This window comes from Pinus tabuliformis, chromosome 5_1 (assembly GCF_031772625.1).
Source record: "Pinus tabuliformis cultivar Carrire ecotype Pingquan chromosome 5_1, CPIR1, whole genome shotgun sequence".
In the NCBI taxonomy this organism is placed as follows: Eukaryota; Viridiplantae; Streptophyta; class Pinopsida; order Pinales; family Pinaceae; genus Pinus; species Pinus tabuliformis.
The window spans coordinates 310,504,316-310,524,031 of NC_142305.1; positions in this window are offsets into that span (position 1 = coordinate 310,504,316).

Consider the following 19,716-nt stretch of genomic DNA (forward strand, 5'->3'; position numbering starts at 1 on the left):
GATGCTGGATTGGGACTCACTTGGTTGTATCTCGTCTTGGACTTTCTTATCATATCAATAAAACTATTTGAGTTTCTCCTACATGCTGTGTATCAATGATGTTTTGTTATATTTGCATGTTTAGCTTAAATCTGATCCTAAGCTAGTTATGAATGTAAATCTATGTTTTGTGTAGTTTTCCTCTTCTATAATCTTGCAGGAACTTGGTGAAGCTGGACGAGTGAGGGAGCAGGCAGCGGGAAGCGAACAAAGAGGAGAGCGAGTGGATCAACAAACTAGCAAAAGACATAGGTTAGTTACATCCTTCCTCTCCATTTACATTTCATAAAGAAGAAGAAGAAAATAGTTTTTCCTTGTTGTTGGGAAAAGTATCTATTCAGAACGCCCCTATCCCACTCTAAGGTGTGATAGTGCCTTAGCAACAAACAAGGAAAACTATTTTCGTATTCTTCTTTATGAAATGTAAACGAAGAGGAAGGATGTAACTAACCTGTGTCTTTCGCTAGTTTGTTGATCCACTCGCTCTCCTCTTTGTTCGCTTCCCGCTGCCTGCTCCCTCACTGGTCCAGCTTCACCAAGTTCCTGCAAGATTACAGAAGAGGAAAACTACACAAAACATAGATTTACATTCATAACTAGCTTAGGATCAGATTTAAGCTAAACATGCAAATATAACAAAACATCATTGATACACAGCATGTAGGAGAAACTCAAATAGTTTTATTGATATGATAAGAAAGTCCAAGAGGAGATACAACCAAGTGAGTCCCGATCCAGCATCTACCTCCTAGCAAAGGAATCCCTTCCTCACCTCCAACAAAGCATAAATCACCCAATGCACTAATCTCAATCTCAAACCAACAACAATTCTCTACAAAGTACAAAATTCTAGCCTCTGGATCTCTGGGATGAGGGATCGATATATAGATGTAAGCAGAGAAGATGAGTCAGCTTATGTTTTGACTTGTGGCTTCTCTCTGTCAGTTCTTGTTTCCACTTGGAGGTTGAGAGCCTCTTACTCATCCTTGGTCGAACTCAGTGAGGCAAGTGTCATTGAGGAAGATTCTGGAAACTTCCATTGTCTGTACACCTCGCGGAATGACACTGCCATTTGGCATTTCTCACTCAGCGCACCCTGGTAGTGCATTTAGGTGCGTTGCAACGCACCTAGCTAGTGTACTGGGGTGCATTGCAACGCAGGCAGCTAGTGGAGCATCTGAATTGATCCTGAATTGACTGATTCTGAGTAGTTTTTGGTGGAGAACTTCTGGGAGAAGCTTTCATTGGTTGACCTTGTTCCTTTAGGGGTAGGAACAACTCTTTTAGGGACTTTGGATCCCTTGGATTATCGACATTTCATGCTCAATGCTGTAAGGCACAAAAATGTCTATAACAGTTGCCCCCTAAAGTATGAGGCCATTTATCGGGTGAAATGATTTATTAGGAGGATCCGAAGTTCTTTCAATGCTGGGAGGAGACCTGTAATAAGATACAATACAATACATTATTTTTCGTACTGTTTTCATGATCTAGCTGAGGCGGGCATTCCCATGCTCAGCTTTATAAATTCCTTTTTATGTACATAGGACAGACAATCGTCTGATGGTCGACTGATGATTCTGATGAAATCATCATCCTTTTGGTAGGATGATTGTCTGTGCTGCAATGTTGTACATGTAAATGTATTTATTTTTCCTGAATATATATCGCAGTCTGGATGTATGAAACTAGATCCAGGGTCTTCAATCTCGTCCGATCTTCACTCTAAGTACAAGTCGATCCATGTGAGAAATGTTCTGAAGTCGAACATGGAAAGACATCGCTTGATTACCAGTCAATGATGTAAACTGTTAACAAGCGCGAGAGGAATCACCGATAATGATAATGACCCTCAAGGTACTGCAGTACAATTCAAGTGGTGTGAATAAAGGACTTGGCGTCGAACACCACGCAAAATATTTCGGTCGAAGGTCATTGATGTATACCTGTCGCCGGAAGTGAGAAACTTGCCATTGAGGCATGCAAGCTTCAAAGTACTGAAGGGGTGTTCCTAGATCAACTTCTTGGATAATGAGCTGATGTCGACAAGAAGCGATCCGTCAAAGGAGGGCCTTGATGTATCCCACATCAATGACACGGAACAGAGCAAATGATTTTGATGGAGGTGAAAATGATCTGATGATATATGGTTCAGGGTGGCGGTCATGAAAGAATGAAGTATAATGTATGGTAGTGGATGGGACACGGGTGACTTCTCTGGATGACTTCTCTTGAACATATCGGCGACACTTATATGATGGATTGGTAGCATTTACCCCAAAGGTGGATGGTATGGCGAGACCATGGTGATGTGATCGGTGAATGAAACAACCCAACCCGACTCAGGCACGGAGTGGAAGTGTCATGTTCAAGAGCGACTTGCTACCAATAAAGGTTCTTTGAGTTTCTTCCCAATTTTTCCCCAGTCATTGCTGACCAGTACCTCTTTATTTTTGTCAAGCTTGAGGAGGATAACATATGCTTGTTCTATAATTTGCCCTTCAGGCAAACCCATCGCTATGTTTTAACGAGCTTAGCGATAGTGAAACTCGTTCTCGTCTAATGACAAGTTTGTCGCTATTAATGTTTTTAACGAGTTTAACGACAAAGATAACTCGGTCCTTTTCATTTTTAGAGAGTCTGAAAAGGTATGTAAAGATAACTCCGGAAGTCCTTTTTCGTCATCTAATCCCTTAAGTCCGAAAAAGTATAAAACAATACAGAAGGGATGAATTTTCGATAGTTTTAACGAGCCGAACAAAACAAGCGCTCGATCTTTTTGTGCACTAATCCCTCAGGTCCAAAAAGATTAAAATCTAGAGGAGGGATAACACTTCTGGTCGCTTTAACGAGCTGGAAGGCCAAAACTCGGCAATCTTTTCATATTTTACGAGTCAGATGAAAAGAGCTTAAAGAAGACTCGTCTTTTGAGGAATGAGTGATAAAACGGGTAGCAGCTGATTCCAGGTAAGGGTTGGAATTTTCCAATCACGGCAGTGTCACAAGGATGGCTAGTGAAATTACTCTTCGTAGCTGTTCCTCAAAATGGGTAAACAATCAAATGGAGGTGAATGATCGGCCAATGGAAAGGTGGAGGTGACGGTGCAAACACGACCAAGGCTTTAATGGCTGATAATGTTACATTCACGGTGGTTATTTACCGGAGGATAGTTCATTTTTTAACGAGCTTAAACGCGGATTGAAACACTTGCTCGATCTTATGTTTATTTTTTAACGAGCATGAACTATGTGCTAAAACTGCTCGATCTTATGTTTATTTTTTAACGAGCATGAACTATGTGCTAAAACTGCTCTATTCATCCAGTCATATGATAAGAATGTCTCATTTAAGATGCCATTTTTTATGGAGCTTGCGCCTTACAAAGCTTTGCTCCAGATCGTTTCGTTATGCAAGTTCGGAAACGACGAATCCTACGAGTTTAAAGGGTTAGAGGTCCTAAAAATTTAAAAAAATAAATAGCCACCCCTTGCTTGAACTCCAAAAGGTTTGCATGCCCCCAGGTATAAAGTACGATTTCAAGGTTACCCCTCAATTTGCAGATAAAACATTTGTTCTACCAGGAAAGGTCTACCTCTTTCAGGTTACCAAAGATTGCCTCATTTGCGCAGCAAACAAAACACTTCTTCGGCGATGTCTACCGAGATAGACAAAGGTGAGTGAAAACGAGCGCCAAAAACATAACTTTGACAAAAGAATCTTATTCTAGAACAACCCCTCTTCCAATCACGGATGGGGTACGGACTAGTCATATTCTCCCACGGAAACCTACCCTATACCCAAAGTTTTCCTGCCGAAGCAGACTAGGACGCATGCCCCCTGGGTTCCAGTCATATCCCTCCGAATTACTCGCGCTCATCAGGAGGACGGACCGTGGGTTGAGACATTTCTTGCGTGAAGAGACCATTTAGGGATGGTATATGACTATTTGCGATGCGTGATCCGGGAAATGAAAGCTGGTCCACGAGCTTGACCACTCTTCCTTCGTGCGGAAAACACATTACTCTAAAGAGTGAGGAGACGATGGCTCCCATGCAATATATATAGTCTCGTCCAAGGAGTAGGTTATAATCCAAGGGTCCTTGAACGACCATCACGTTCTTTTGAACGGTCTTCCCTTTCAATGTGATAGGCACATTGGGGAGGATCCCTAAAGGTCGACTGGTTCCTTTATCGAGGCCTGTCAGATTTCTCATCTCAGGCAAAAGCGATGGCGAACCAAGCGCTTTCCAAGCAATAGAGGAAAGGATACTCACAGATGCCCCCTCATCAATGATGGTGCCAGCCATGACCATTCTGTATATTTGAACGATAATTCGGAATGGTATGCTTGCTGGCAAACGGGGTCTGCCTAGTTGGTTCCAGTCGAAGGATACAACTAGGATGCTTGGTGGTGGGACCGAGTAGACGGCCGAGTATCGCTCTGACGAACTTCCTTCCCGCGATAAAGGGATGGGTGGATTGCCCCCGTGTTTGTCGGAGTTTGTGTTGATGAAAAGAATCTGGATGGTGTGATCCTTATCCTCTTCAGTGACTGTATCATTCGAAGATAAAACCTCTGAAGGCAAGACCGGGTCAACTGCCGCCTCGACCTTTTGAATTTCGTCTGGTATGGATTCAGTTGGTTTATCTTCAATGATAGACACTTCAACTGACCACTTGAGCGGGCCAGCTGGATTCTCAACTAACGAAGGACTCGGCAAGAGTTTTTTATATCTAGGAGGAAGTCGTAACGGTGAAACTGGATGATCTTCCAAGACTCTTTTAGCCTCGTCTAAGAAGGGACAACGGTGGAGGGCATGGTCGCCTTCGCATAATCTACAGGGAGGTCTAGCTCTCCCTTTTTGTCCTGGAACTTCACTTTCGCTAGTTGACGGTGTACTTTCAACATGGCCATCAGAGGTTGACGACACCGGATTGTGCAAACGGGGAGACCAGTCCCTTAGTATCCGAGGGATGCAAGGACAATCTCTGTGAAAGTGGTCTCCCTTGCAGGCAAACGGGGAGACCAGTCCCTTAGTTCGATCCTCGGAAAGCAAACTTTCTGAGGAGGTTCATTCCAAATTACGCCGAACTTGCTAAAGGTTATACACGTCTTTTGAAAAAGGAGGTACCCTTCGTCTGGGATCAGGTTGCGCAAGCTTCCTTTGATGCTTTAAAAGATTCCTTAATAAAAGCATCATTAATGTACACCCCCGATTATCAAAGAGATTTTAACCTGTATCTAGATGCAGCAGATACAACCATCGCAATGGTTTTAGTTCAAGAAGTCGATGGAATTGAACACCCTATATATTATTTAAGTAAAAACTTAAACGATACAGAAAGCAAAAATTCTTATGTTGAAAAACTAGCGCTTGCAGCTGTTCAAGCGATACAAAGGTTTCGACACTATGTCCTCTTTCGGAAAACTACCATTCTGTCAGATTGCAACCCCATGACTTATATATTGTCGCGACAGTTGCTGGGGGGCAAATATTCAAAATGGATAGCAATCCTTCAAGAGTTTGATCTGGAATTTGTAAAATCCAAATCAAAGAAAGCTCTAGTTTTTGCAGAACTATTATGTGATCTCCCATCGTCGTCCAATGATGAAACATCCGAAGAATCAATCGTGGACGAGAATTTGTTTCTGATATCTACAAGCAATGAGTGGTATGGAGATATAATAATTTATCTCCAAACCCAAAAGTTTAGGCCTAACACCTCTCACTCTGAACAGAAACGTATACGATACCAAGCAAAAGACTACATGATCGTCGGTGATACACTTTACCGTCGTGGTATCGATACAGTTCTGAGAAGGTGCCTCACCCATGAGGAGGCCGAAAAAGCCCTAAATGAGTGTCATTTAGGGGCCTGTGGGGGGCATCAATATGGATATGCTACAGCACAAAAAATCTTACGAGCAGGATACTTCTGGCCAACCATGTTCAAAGATTGCATAACCGCAGTCAGAAGTTGCCATGCTTGTCAAATTTTTGATAGCAAAACCAGAAGACCTCCCGCACCTGTACAGCCAATAATTGTTGTTGGACCTTTCGCCAAATGGGGCATCGATTACATGACATGTAACCCCACCTCGACCGGGGGGCATGGGTACATTATAGTCGCCGTTGACTATTTTACCAAATGGGCCGAGGCGATGCCTACATTGGATAACACTAGTGAAACAGCTGCCCTTTTCTTTTTCAATCATGTAGTCGCCAGATTCGGCGTACCACAGGCTATAGTTACGGATCATGGATCGCATTTTCGCAATCACATGATGCTCGAATTAGCTGCCAAACTAGGATTGTCTCACGACAGCTCTACTCCGTATTATCCGCAAGCCAACGGACAAGTTGAAGCGATCAACAAAGTCCTGAAGCGCATGTTGCAAAGGATGATCAAAGTTCACAAAAGAAGGTGGCACCTAATCCTGTACTCAACCTTGTGGGCTTACCGAACATCGGTAAGGAATGCGACTGGGTTCACACCCTTCCAACTGGTATATGGCCTGGAAGCAGTCTTACTAGTCCAGTGCGAATTCTCGTCTCTTAAACTCGCAATCGATCTCCTCCCCGGAACTTCAGAAGAAGAGGCCCATTTCTTGGAATTAATCCAATTGGATGAAACCCGTCGTGATGCCGCTTTGGATAACGAAGCCCATAAGAAATGAGTCAAGCCGCAGTTCGACAAAAATGTCAAACCCCGTGTCTTCTCAGAAGGTGACTTGGTCTTGCTTTACGACCAAGAATCCGATAAATTGGGAGCAGGTAAATTTAATTCTTTATGGATGGGTCCCTATATTGTTAAACGAGTGTTAGTAAAAGGAGCCTACGAGTTAATGGTTTATGACGGAATTCCACTGGCGCAACCTCGTAATGGGTTGTACCTCAAGCGTTACTATGCTTAAATAGTAACCAATATGCTTTTGTTGTATTTTGTTTTCGCTAAAGTGTTCGTTTTGGCCGAGTAATCCACCTTTTTACATTTATTGCAGATGTCAAACCTTTTGGAGACATGTGTTGGATATTCCGACGGAGCGAGTCGTAGTTCGCGGAACCTGTCCTCCGCAGCCTGGGCCATTTTTGATCCAAGCGGCGAGTTAGTAAGTTTCAGAGGTGTATGTATTGGTCAATCAACGAATAACATCGCTGAGTATAGCGCGTTGATAAAACTTCTCTCTGATGCCATCACCCATGGTATACGCCGACTAATCGTCAGGCTAGACTCACAACTCGTAATACTACAACTCAATGGTATATATTCCATCGGAAATCCAGCCATTTATCGCATGTTCCTAAGGGTTAAGATTTTGGAAAGAGAATTTGATTTAATTCAATACCAACATATTTCCAGAAATTTAAACACATTAACTGACTCATTAGCAAACTATGTGTTAGATAGACATTTACGACATTTATAAAAAGAAACACATCATCAATGTTTTACATGTGGATCATATAACTCAACCAGAATAAAACCCCGAAAATCAAAATATATATATATATAGCTGTTTATGGTTTACATATAATGTTCTGTAACCAAGACAAAAATCGGTCACATGACCCAAAAACTCAAAATGCTAGGGGGCACCCTAGTCTAATGATGCTCATGATAGCAAGTCACAGCCTGTGCGATCATGCGTAAGAGACGAGTCCATCGTCTAGGCACACCAGTAGTATGCCGCTGCAACTGTAAAGGTAACTCGTCGATCCTCACATCTGGAATACCGAGAGTAAGGCTCTCAACCTGCTCCTGCACAGCTGTGAGAGTCTCGGCCACATCAAGGTCACGAAGGATAACCCTCCCAGCGGCCTCTCCTACTGGGGCAGCGGCTGGCACTCTCAGGCGAACTACTGGACGAACAGGACCAACATCTGCATGCACACATGAGTTTGACTAAAAGTCTTGATAGAATAAAGCACAGGGACATTATAAATAAAAACAGTAAATAGTGATATGGTCGAAGATTTTACCAATAGTGCCCCACTGCTCGCCATCCGGAAGTACTAAATCCAGATCCCCCCGAAAATCCATGCCAACATATGGATACTCGGAATAGACCATCTCCTGACGATCAAACCACCTGAAGAAGGTATCGGAAAAAGAAATCTGAGATTGACCAGCATGCCTAGACATATGGTCAACCCATCTCTGGATGCGTGGTTCAGTAGGAGAAGGTAAGTCAAGAGCAATGTACTGCGGCTGCATCAGTGGTATCTTCTCCAAGGCGAAGGCGGTCAAAATAGAACCGAACCCAAAGTTCTTCAACCTCCCGTCCTTTATCTTGGTCAACTGACTTTTCATCACAAGAAGTACTGCATCACACCAGTTGAATATTTTCGGTTGGAGGCATTCCAAGGCGTGCTGCATATAGGATCTGTTGGCTACATGAAGAGACGCACTTCCGACCATCCTACCAAAAGTATACAGGATAGACCTAAGGGACCTATCAGTAACATCATGGATGATGATCTTGCCGTCTTTACTCGGCTGAGATCCTTCCCTGCAATACTGGCGGACATAATCTCTCACAGAGTCACTCCCTCGGGCCAAACCTGACAAAGAGATGGGGGCACCCCGCCTCAACAAGCCAGTCATGAAGTAAATGTCTACTACGGTCAAGGGGATAGATTTGCCCCTAATCTGGAAAACTTGATTGATAGGATCCCAAGCATCGAGCAAATACTGCAGTAGGTTGATCTGCTGTCTCATGCTAGAGATGCGGAAGAACTTCAGCAGACCACAGTTCCGCAGCGCATTCACCGTAACCGGATCATGCAGGGCAATCATGTCCTCTTCTTCATGTTCTCGTTCTCGCCATGTAAGGGTCATTTTGCTCCAAGATCTCTGAAAAACAAACATGAGAGGAGTTAGATCCTGATTTTGATGAGAAACAGGCAAAAATTTTCATCAAAAACTGTGCAACAAAATCCTTTTCTGCACCCAACGCACCTGCACAGTGTTCCACCTGCGTTGAAGGTCAAACTGCCTTCATACTGGTTGACATTCAGTACAGGTTTCGAGTGCCCAAGGTGCGCTGATGGCAGAATGAGCCCATCAAACCCCAGGGGCTCAGAAAAGCAGGGAATGAAGCACAGAATGCAGAAAGGAAACCATGAAATGAAAGAGCTCAAGTTTAGCTCCTACCTGGTCCAGACGGCGCCGAGAATCATCCACAGAATCTCCCGAAATCAGCTGATGAAATCATGGGGGAAGAGACACCTCCAAAGCTCCAACAAACCAAGTTCAAATGAAATGGTAAAATGAGAGGTAAAAACACTTTTTAATTGCTTTTTACGTAGTTCAAAGTGAAATATTAGCGTTTTAATCTCATTTTCAAGCAAATGTTATTCATTTCTAACTAGTTTGATGCAGCAATTGAGGGTACAGTACTATCTTTGAAAAGGCAAAGCTATTTATGGTAAAAAAAATCAAAACTAGGCCATGTTATCGAGAAGTTTTAGCACATAGTTCATGCTCGTTAAAAAATAAACATAAGATCGAGCAGTCTTAGCACATAGTTCATGCTCGTTAAAAAATAAACATAAGATCGAGCAGTTTTAGCACATAGTTCATGCTCGTTAAAAAATAAACATAAGATCGAGCAAGTGTTTCAATCCGCGTTTAAGCTCGTTAAAAAATGAACTATCCTCCGGTAAATAACCACCGTGAATGTAACATTATCAGCCATTAAAGCCTTGGTCGTGTTTGCACCGTCACCTCCACTTTTCCATTGGCCGATCATTCATCTCCATTTGATTTTTTACCCATTTTGAGGAACAGCTGCGAAGAGTGATTTCACTAGCCATCCTTGTGACACTGCCGTGATTGGAAAATTCCAACCCTTACCTGGAATCAGCTGCTACCCTTTTTATCACTCGTTCCTCAAAAGACGAGTCTTCTTTAAGCTCTTTTCATCTGACTCGTAAAATATGAAAAGATTGCCGAGTTTTGGCCTTCCAGCTCGTTAAAGCGACTGGAAGTGCTATCCCTCCTCTAGATTTTAATCTTTTTGGACCTGAGGGATTATTGCACAAAAAGATCGAGCGCTTGTTTTGTTCGGCTCGTTAAAACTATCGAAAATTCATCCCTTCTGTATTGTTTTATACTTTTTCGAACTTAAGGGATTAGATGACGAAAAAGGACTTCCGGAGTTATCTTTACGTACCTTTTCAGACTCTCTAAAAATGAAAAGGACCGAGTTATCTTTGTCGTTAAACTCGTTAAAAACATTAATAGCGACAAACTTGTCTTTAGACGAGAACGAGTTTCACTATCGCTAGGCTCGTTAAAACATAGCGATGGGTTTGCCCGAAGGGCAAATTATAGAACAAGCATATGTTATCCTCCTCAAGCTTGAAAAAAATAAAGAGGTACTGGTCAGCAATGACTGGGGAAAAATTGGGAAGAAACTCAAAGAACCTTTATTGGTAGCAAGTCGCTCTTGAACATCACAGTTCCGCTCCGTGCCTGAGTCGGGTTGGGTTGTTTCATTCACCGGTCACATCACCATGGTCTCGCCATACCATCCACCTTTGGGGTAAATGCTACCAATCCATCATATACGTGTTGCCGATATGTTCAAGAGAAGTCATCCAGAGAAGTCACCCGTGTCCCGTCCACTACCATACATTATACTTCATTCTTTCATGACTGCCACCCTGAACCATATATCATCAGATCGTTTTCACCTCCATCAAAATCATTTGCTCCGTTCCGTGTCATTGATGTGGGATTCATTAAGGCCCTCCTTTGACAGATCGCTTCTTGTCGACATCAGCTCATTATCCAAGAAGTTGATCTAGGAACACCCCCTTCAGTACTTTGAAGCTTCCATGCCTCAATGGCAAGTTTCTCACTTCCGGTGACAGGTATACATCAATGACCTTCGACCAAAAGATTTTGCATGGTGTTCGACACCAAGCCCTTTATTCACACCACGTGAATTGTACTACAGTACCTTGAGGGTCATTATCATTATCGGTGATTCCTCTCGCGCTTGTTAACAATTTACATCATTGACTGGTAATCAAGCGATGTCTTTCCATGTTCGACTTCAACACATTTCTCACATGGATCGACTTGTACTTAGAGTGAAGATCGGACGAGATTGAAGACCCCGGATCTAGTTTCATCCATCCGGGCTGCGATATATATTCAGGAAAAATAAAGACATTGACATGTACAGCATTGCAGCACAGATAATCATCCTACCAAAAGGATGATGATTTCATCAAGATCATCAGTCTACCATCAGACGATTTTCTGTCCTATGTACATAAAAATGAATTTATAAAGCTGAGCATGGGAATGCCCGCCTCAGCTAGATCATGAAAACAGTATGAAAAATAATTTATTGTATTGTATCTTATTACAGGTCTCCTCCCAGCATTGAAAGAACTTCGGATCCTCCTAATAAAGCATTTCACCCGATAAACGGCCTCATACTTTAGGGGGCAACTGTTATAGACATTTTTGTGCCTTACAGCTTTGAGCATGAAATGTCCATAATCCAAGGGATCCAAAGTCCCTAAAAGAGTTGTTCCTGCCCCTAAAGGAACAAGGTCAACCAATGACAGCTTCTCCCAGAAGTTCTCCACCAAAAACTACTCAGAATCAGTCAATTCAGGATCAATTCAGATGCTCCACTAGCTGCCTGCGTTGCAATGCACCCCAGTACACTAGCTAGGTGCATTGCAATGCACCTAAATGCATTACCAGGGTGCACTGAGCGAGAAATGCCAAATGGCAGTGTCATTCCGCGAGGTGTACAGACAATGGAAGCTTCCAGAATCTTCCTCAATGACACTTGCCTCACTGAGTTCGACCAAGGATGAGTAAGAGGCTCTCAGCCTCCAAGTGGAAACAAGAACTGACAGAGAGAAGCCACAAGTCAAAACATAAGCTGACTCATCTTCTCTGCTTACATCTATATATGGATCCCTCATCCCAGAGATCCAGAGGCTAGAATTTTGTACTTTGCAGAGAATTGCTATTGGTTTGAGATTGACATTAGTGCATTGGGTGATTTATGCTTTGTTGGAGGTGAGGAAGGGATTCCTTTGCTGGGAGGTAGATGCTGGATCGGGACTCACTTGGTTGTATCTCCTCTTGGAATTTCTTATCATATCAATAAAACTATTTGAGTTTCTCCTACATGTTGTGTATCAATGATGTTTTGTTATATTTGCATGTTTAGCTTAAATATGATCCTAAGCTAGTTATGAATGTAAATCTATGTTTTGTGTAGTTTTCCTCTTCTGTAATCTTGCAGGAACTTGGTGAAGCTGGACCAGTGAGGGAGCAAGCAGCGGGAAGCGAACAAAGAGGAGAGCGAGTGGATCAACAAACTAGCGAAAGACACAGGTTAGTTACATCCTTCCTCTCCATTTACATTTCATAAAGAAGAATACAAAAATAGTTTTTCCTTGTTTGTTGCTAAGGCACTATCACACCTTAGAGTGGGATAGGGGCGTTCTGAATAGATACTTTTCCCAACAACACAAAATAAACATAAGATCGAGCAGTTTTAGCACATAGTTCATGCTCGTTAAAAAATAAACATAAGATCGAGCAAGTGTTTCAATCTGCATTTAAGCTCGTTAAAAAATGAACTATCCTCTGGTAAATAACCATCGTGAATGTAACATTATCAGCCATTAAAGCCTTGGTCGTGTTTGTACCGTCACCTCCACTTTTCCATTGGCCGATCATTCACCTCCATTTGATTGTTTACCCATTTTGAGGAACAGCTGCGAAGAGTGATTTCACTAGCCATCCTTGTGACACTGCCGTGATTGGAAAATTCCAACCCTTACCTGGAATCAACTGCTACCCATTTTATCACTCGTTCCTCAAAAGACGAGTCTTCTTTAAGCTCTTTTCATCTGACTCGTAAAATATGAAAAGATTGCCGAGTTTTGGCCTTCCAGCTCGTTAAAGCGACCGGAAGTGCTATCCCTCCTCTAGATTTTAATCTTTTTGGACTTGAGGGATTATTGCACAAAAAGATCGAGCGCTTGTTTTGTTCGGCTCGTTAAAACTATCGAAAATTCATCCCTTCTGTATTGTTTTATACTTTTTCGGACTTAAGGGATTAGATGACGAAAAAGGACTTCCGGAGTTATCTTTACGTACCTTTTCAGACTCTCTAAAAATGAAAAGGACCGAGTTATCTTTGTCGTTAAACTCGTTAAAAACATTAATAGCGACAAACTTGTCTTTAGACGAGAACGAGTTTCTATCGCTAAGCTCGTTAAAACATAGCGATGGGTTTTCCCGAAGGGCAAATTATAGAACAAGCATATGTTATCCTCCTCAAGCTTGACAAAAATAAAGAGGTACTGGTCAGCAATGACTGGGGAAAAATTGGGAAGAAACTCAAAGAACCTTTATTGGTAGCAAGTCGCTCTTGAACATGACACTTCCACTCCGTGCCTAAGTCGGGTTGGGTTGTTTCATTCACCGGTCACATCACCATGGTCTCGCCATACCATCCACCTTTGGGGTAAATGCTACCAATCCATCATATAAGTGTCGCCGATATGTTCAAGAGAAGTCATCCAGAGAAGTCACCCGTGTCCCATCCACTACCATACATTATACTTCATTCTTTCATGACCGCCACCCTGAACCATATATCATCAGATCGTTTTCACCTCCATCAAAATCATTTGCTCCGTTCCGTGTCATTGATGTGGGATACATCAAGGCCCTCCTTTGATGGATCGCTTCTTGTCGACATCAGCTCATTATCCAAGAAGTTGATCTAGGAACACCCCTTCAGTACTTTGAAGCTTGCATGCCTCAATGGCAAGTTTCTCACTTCCGGCGACAGGTATACATCAATGACCTTCAACCGAAAGATTTTGCGTGGTGTTCGATGCAAAGTCCTTTATTCACACCACGTGAATTGTATTGCAGTACCTTGAGGGTCATTATCATTATCGGTGATTCCTCTCGTGCTTGTTAACAGTTTACATCATTGACTAGTAATCAAGCGATGGGGTGGATTGCCCCCGTCTTCATCGGAGTCTGTGTTGATGAAAAGAATCTGGATGGTGTCATCCTTATCCTCTTCAGTGACTGTATCATTCGAAGATAAAACCTCTGAAGGCAAGACCGGGTCAACTGCCGCCTCGACCTTTTGACTTTCGTCTGGTATGGATTCAGTTGGTTTATCTTCAATGATAGACACTTCAGCTGACCACTTGAGCGGGCCAGCTGGATTCTCAACTAACGAAGGACTCGGCAAGAGTTTTTTATATCCAGGAGTGAGTCGTAACGGTGAAACCGGACGATCATCCAGAACTCTTTTTGCTTCGTCTAAGAAGGGACAACGGTGGAGGGCATGGTCGCCTTCGCACAGTCTACAGGGAGGTCTAGTTCTCCCTTTTTGTCCTGGAACTTCACTTTCGCTAGTTGACGGTGTACTTTCAACATGGCTATCAGAGGTTGACGACACCGGATTGTGCAAACGGGGAGACCAGTCCCTTAGTATCCGAGGGATGCAAGGACAATCTCTGTGAAAGTGGTCTCCCTTGCAGGCAAACGGGGAGACCAGTCCCTTAGTTCGATCCTCGGAAAGCAAACTTTCTGAGGAGGTTCATTCCAAATTACGCCGAACTTGCTAAAGGTTATACACGTCTTTTGAAAAAGGAGGTACCCTTCGTCTGGGATCAGGTTGCGCAAGCTTCCTTTGATGCTTTAAAAGATTCCTTAATAAAAGCATCATTAATGTACACCCCCGATTATCAAAGAGATTTTAACCTGTATCTAGATGCAGCAGATACAACCATCGCAATGGTTTTAGTTCAAGAAGTCGATGGAATTGAACACCCTATATATTATTTAAGTAAAAACTTAAACGATACAGAAAGCAAAAATTCTTATGTTGAAAAACTAGCGCTTGCAGCTGTTCAAGCGATACAAAGGTTTCGACACTATGTCCTCTTTCGGAAAACTACCATTCTGTCAGATTGCAACCCCATGACTTATATATTGTCGCGACAGTTGCTGGGGGGCAAATATTCAAAATGGATAGCAATCCTTCAAGAGTTTGATCTGGAATTTGTAAAATCCAAATCAAAGAAAGCTCTAGTTTTTGCAGAACTATTATGTGATCTCCCATCGTCGTCCAATGATGAAACATCCGAAGAATCAATCGTGGACGAGAATTTGTTTCTGATATCTACAAGCAATGAGTGGTATGGAGATATAATAATTTATCTCCAAACCCAAAAGTTTAGGCCTAACACCTCTCACTCTGAACAGAAACGTATACGATACCAAGCAAAAGACTACATGATCGTCGGTGATACACTTTACCGTCGTGGTATCGATACAGTTCTGAGAAGGTGCCTCACCCATGAGGAGGCCGAAAAAGCCCTAAATGAGTGTCATTCAGGGGCCTGTGGGGGGCATCAATCTGGATATGCTACAGCACAAAAAATCTTACGAGCAGGATACTTCTGGCCAACCATGTTCAAAGATTGCATAACCGCAGTCAGAAGTTGCCATGCTTGTCAAATTTTTGATAGCAAAACCAGAAGACCTCCCGCACCTTTACAGCCAATAATTGTTGTTGGGCCTTTCGCCAAATGGGGCATCGATTTCATGACATGTAACCCCACCTCGACCGGGGGGCATGGGTACATTATAGTCGCCGTTGACTATTTTACCAAATGGGCCGAGGCGATGCCTACATTAGATAACACTAGTGAAACAGCTGCCCTTTTCTTTTTCAATCATGTAGTCGCCAGATTCGGCGTACCACAGGCTATAGTTACGGATCATGGATCGCATTTTCGCAATCACATGATGCTCGAATTAGCTGCCAAACTAGGATTGTCTCACGACAGCTCTACTCCGTATTATCCGCAAGCCAACGGACAAGTTGAAGCGATCAACAAAGTCCTGAAGCGCATGTTGCAAAGGATGATCAAAGTTCACAAAAGAAGGTGGCACCTAATCCTGTACTCAACCTTGTGGGCTTACCGAACATCGGTAAGGAATGCGACTGGGTTCACACCCTTCCAACTGGTATATGGCCTGGAAGCAGTCTTACTAGTCCAGTGCGAATTCTCGTCTCTTAAACTCGCAATCGATCTCCTCCCCGGAACTTCAGAAGAAGAGGCCCATTTCTTGGAATTAATCCAATTGGATGAAACCCGTCGTGATGCCGCTTTGGATAACGAAGCCCATAAGAAATGAGTCAAGCCGCAGTTCGACAAAAATGTCAAACCCCGTGTCTTCTCAGAAGGTGACTTGGTCTTGCTTTACGACCAAGAATCCGATAAATTGGGAGCAGGTAAATTTAATTCTTTATGGATGGGTCCCTATATTGTTAAACGAGTGTTAGTAAAAGGAGCCTACGAGTTAATGGTTTATGACGGAATTCCACTGGCGCAACCTCGTAATGGGTTGTACCTCAAGCGTTACTATGCTTAAATAGTAACCAATATGCTTTTGTTGTATTTTGTTTTCGCTAAAGTGTTCGTTTTGGCCGAGTAATCCACCTTTTTACATTTATTGCAGATGTCAAACCTTTTGGAGACATGTGTTGGATATTCCGACGGAGCGAGTCGTAGTTCGCGGAACCTGTCCTCCGCAGCCTGGGCCATTTTTGATCCAAGCGGCGAGTTAGTAAGTTTCAGAGGTGTATGTATTGGTCAATCAACGAATAACATCGCTGAGTATAGCGCGTTGATAAAACTTCTCTCTGATGCCATCACCCATGGTATACGCCGACTAATCGTCAGGCTAGACTCACAACTCGTAATACTACAACTCAATGGTATATATTCCATCGGAAATCCAGCCATTTATCGCATGTTCCTAAGGGTTAAGATTTTGGAAAGAGAATTTGATTTAATTCAATACCAACATATTTCCAGAAATTTAAACACATTAACTGACTCATTAGCAAACTATGTGTTAGATAGACATTTACGACATTTATAAAAAGAAACACATCATCAATGTTTTACATGTGGATCATATAACTCAACCAGAATAAAACCCCGAAAATCAAAATATATATATATAGCTGTTTATGGTTTACATATAATGTTCTGTAACCAAGACAAAAATCGGTCACATGACCCAAAAACTCAAAATGCTAGGGGGCACCCTAGTCTAATGATGCTCATGATAGCAAGTCACAGCCTGTGCGATCATGCGTAAGAGACGAGTCCATCGTCTAGGCACACCAGTAGTATGCCGCTGCAATTGTAAAGGTAACTCGTCGATCCTCACATCTGGAATGCCGAGAGTAAGGCTCTCAACCTGCTCCTGCACAGCTGTGAGAGTCTCGGCCACATCAAGGTCACTAAGGATAACCCTCCCAGCGGCCTCTCCTACTGGGGCAGCGGCTGGCACTCTCAGGCGAACTACTGGACGAACAGGACCAACATCTGCATGCACACATGAGTTTGACTAAAAGTCTTGATAGAATAAAGCACAGGGACATTATAAATAAAAACAGTAAATAGTGATATGGTCGAAGATTTTACCAATAGTGCCCCACTGCTCGCCATCCGGAAGTACTAAATCCAGATCCCCCCGAAAATCCATGCCAACATATGGATACTCGGAATAGACCATCTCCTGACGATCAAACCACCTGAAGAAGGTATCGGAAAAAGAAATCTGAGATTGACCAGCATGCCTAGACATATGGTCAACCCATCTCTGCATGCGTGGTTCAGTAGGAGAAGGTAAGTCAAGAGCAATGTACTGCGGCTGCATCAGTGGTATCTTCTCCAAGGCAAAGGCGGTCAAAATAGAACCGAACCCAAAGTTCTTCAACCTCCCGTCCTTTATCTTGGTCAACTGACTTTTCATCACAAGAAGTACTGCATCACACCAGTTGAATATTTTCGGTTGGAGGCATTCCAAGGCATGCTGCATATAGGATCTGTTGGCTACATGAAGAGACGCACTTCCGACCATCCTACCAAAAGTATACAGGATAGACCTAAGGGACCTATCAGTAACATCATGGATGATGATCTTGCCGTCTTTACTCGGCTGAGATCCTTCCCTGCAATACTGGCGGACATAATCTCTCACAGAGTCACTCCCTCGGGCCAAACCTGACAAAGAGATGGGGGCACCCCGCCTCGACAAGCCAGTCAAGAAGTAAATGTCTACTACGGTCAAGGGGATAGATTTGCCCCTAATCTGGAAAACTTGATTGATAGGATCCCAAGCATCGAGCAAATACTGCAGTAGGTTGATCTGCTGTCTCATGCTAGAGATGCGGAAGAACTTCAGCAGACCACAGTTCCGCAGCGCATTCACCGTAACCGGATCATGTAGGGCAATCATGTCCTCTTCTTCATGTTCTCGTTCTCGCCATGTAAGGGTCATTTTGCTCCAAGATCTCTGAAAAACAAACATGAGAGGAGTTAGATCCTGATTTTGATGAGAAACAGGCAAAAATTTTCATCAAAAACTGTGCAACAAAATCCTTTTCTGCGCCCAACGCACCTGCACAGTGTTCCACCTGCGTTGAAGGTCAAACTGCCTTCATACTGGTTGACATTCAGTACAGGTTTCGAGTGCCCAAGGTGCGCTGATGGCAGAATGAGCCCATCAAACCCCAGGGGCTCAGAAAAGCAGGGAATGAAGCACAGAATGCAGAAAGGAAACCATGAAATGAAAGAGCTCAAGTTTAGCTCCTACCTGGTCCAGACGGCGCCGAGAATCATCCACAGAATCTCCCGAAATCAGCTGATGAAATCATGGGGGAAGAGACACCTCCAAAGCTCCAACAAACCAAGTTCAAATGAAATGGTAAAATGAGAGGTAAAAACACTTTTTAATTGCTTTTTACGTAGTTCAAAGTGAAATATTAGCGTTTTAATCTCATTTTCAAGCAAATGTTATTCATTTCTAACTAGTTTGATGCAGCAATTGAGGGTACAGTACTATCTTTGAAAAGGCAAAGCTATTTATGGTAAAAAATCAAAACTAGACCATGTTATCGAGCAGTTTTAGCACATAGTTCATGCTCGTTAAAAAATAAACATAAGATCGAGCAGTTTTAGCACATAGTTCATGCTCGTTAAAAAATAAACATAAGATCGAGCAGTTTTAGCACATAGTTCATGCTCGTTAAAAAATAAACATAAGATCGAGCAAGTGTTTCAATCCGCGTTTAAGCTCGTTAAAAAATGAACTATCCTCCGGTAAATAACCACCGTGAATGTAACATTATCAGCCATTAAAGCCTTGGTCGTGTTTGCACCGTCACCTCCACTTTTCCATTGGCCGATCATTCACCTCCATTTGATTTTTTACCCATTTTGAGGAACAGCTGCGAAGAGTGATTTCACTAGCCATCCTTGTGACACTGCCGTGATTGGAAAATTCCAACCCTTACCTGGAATCAGCTGCTACCCTTTTTATCACTCGTTCCTCAAAAGACGAGTCTTCTTTAAGCTCTTTTCATCTGACTCGTAAAATATGAAAAGATTGCCGAGTTTTGGCCTTCCAGCTCGTTAAAGCGACTGGAAGTGCTATCCCTCCTCTAGATTTTAATCTTTTTGGACCTGAGGGATTATTGCACAAAAAGATCGAGCGCTTGTTTTGTTCGGCTCGTTAAAACTATCGAAAATTCATCCCTTCTGTATTGTTTTATACTTTTTCGAACTTAAGGGATT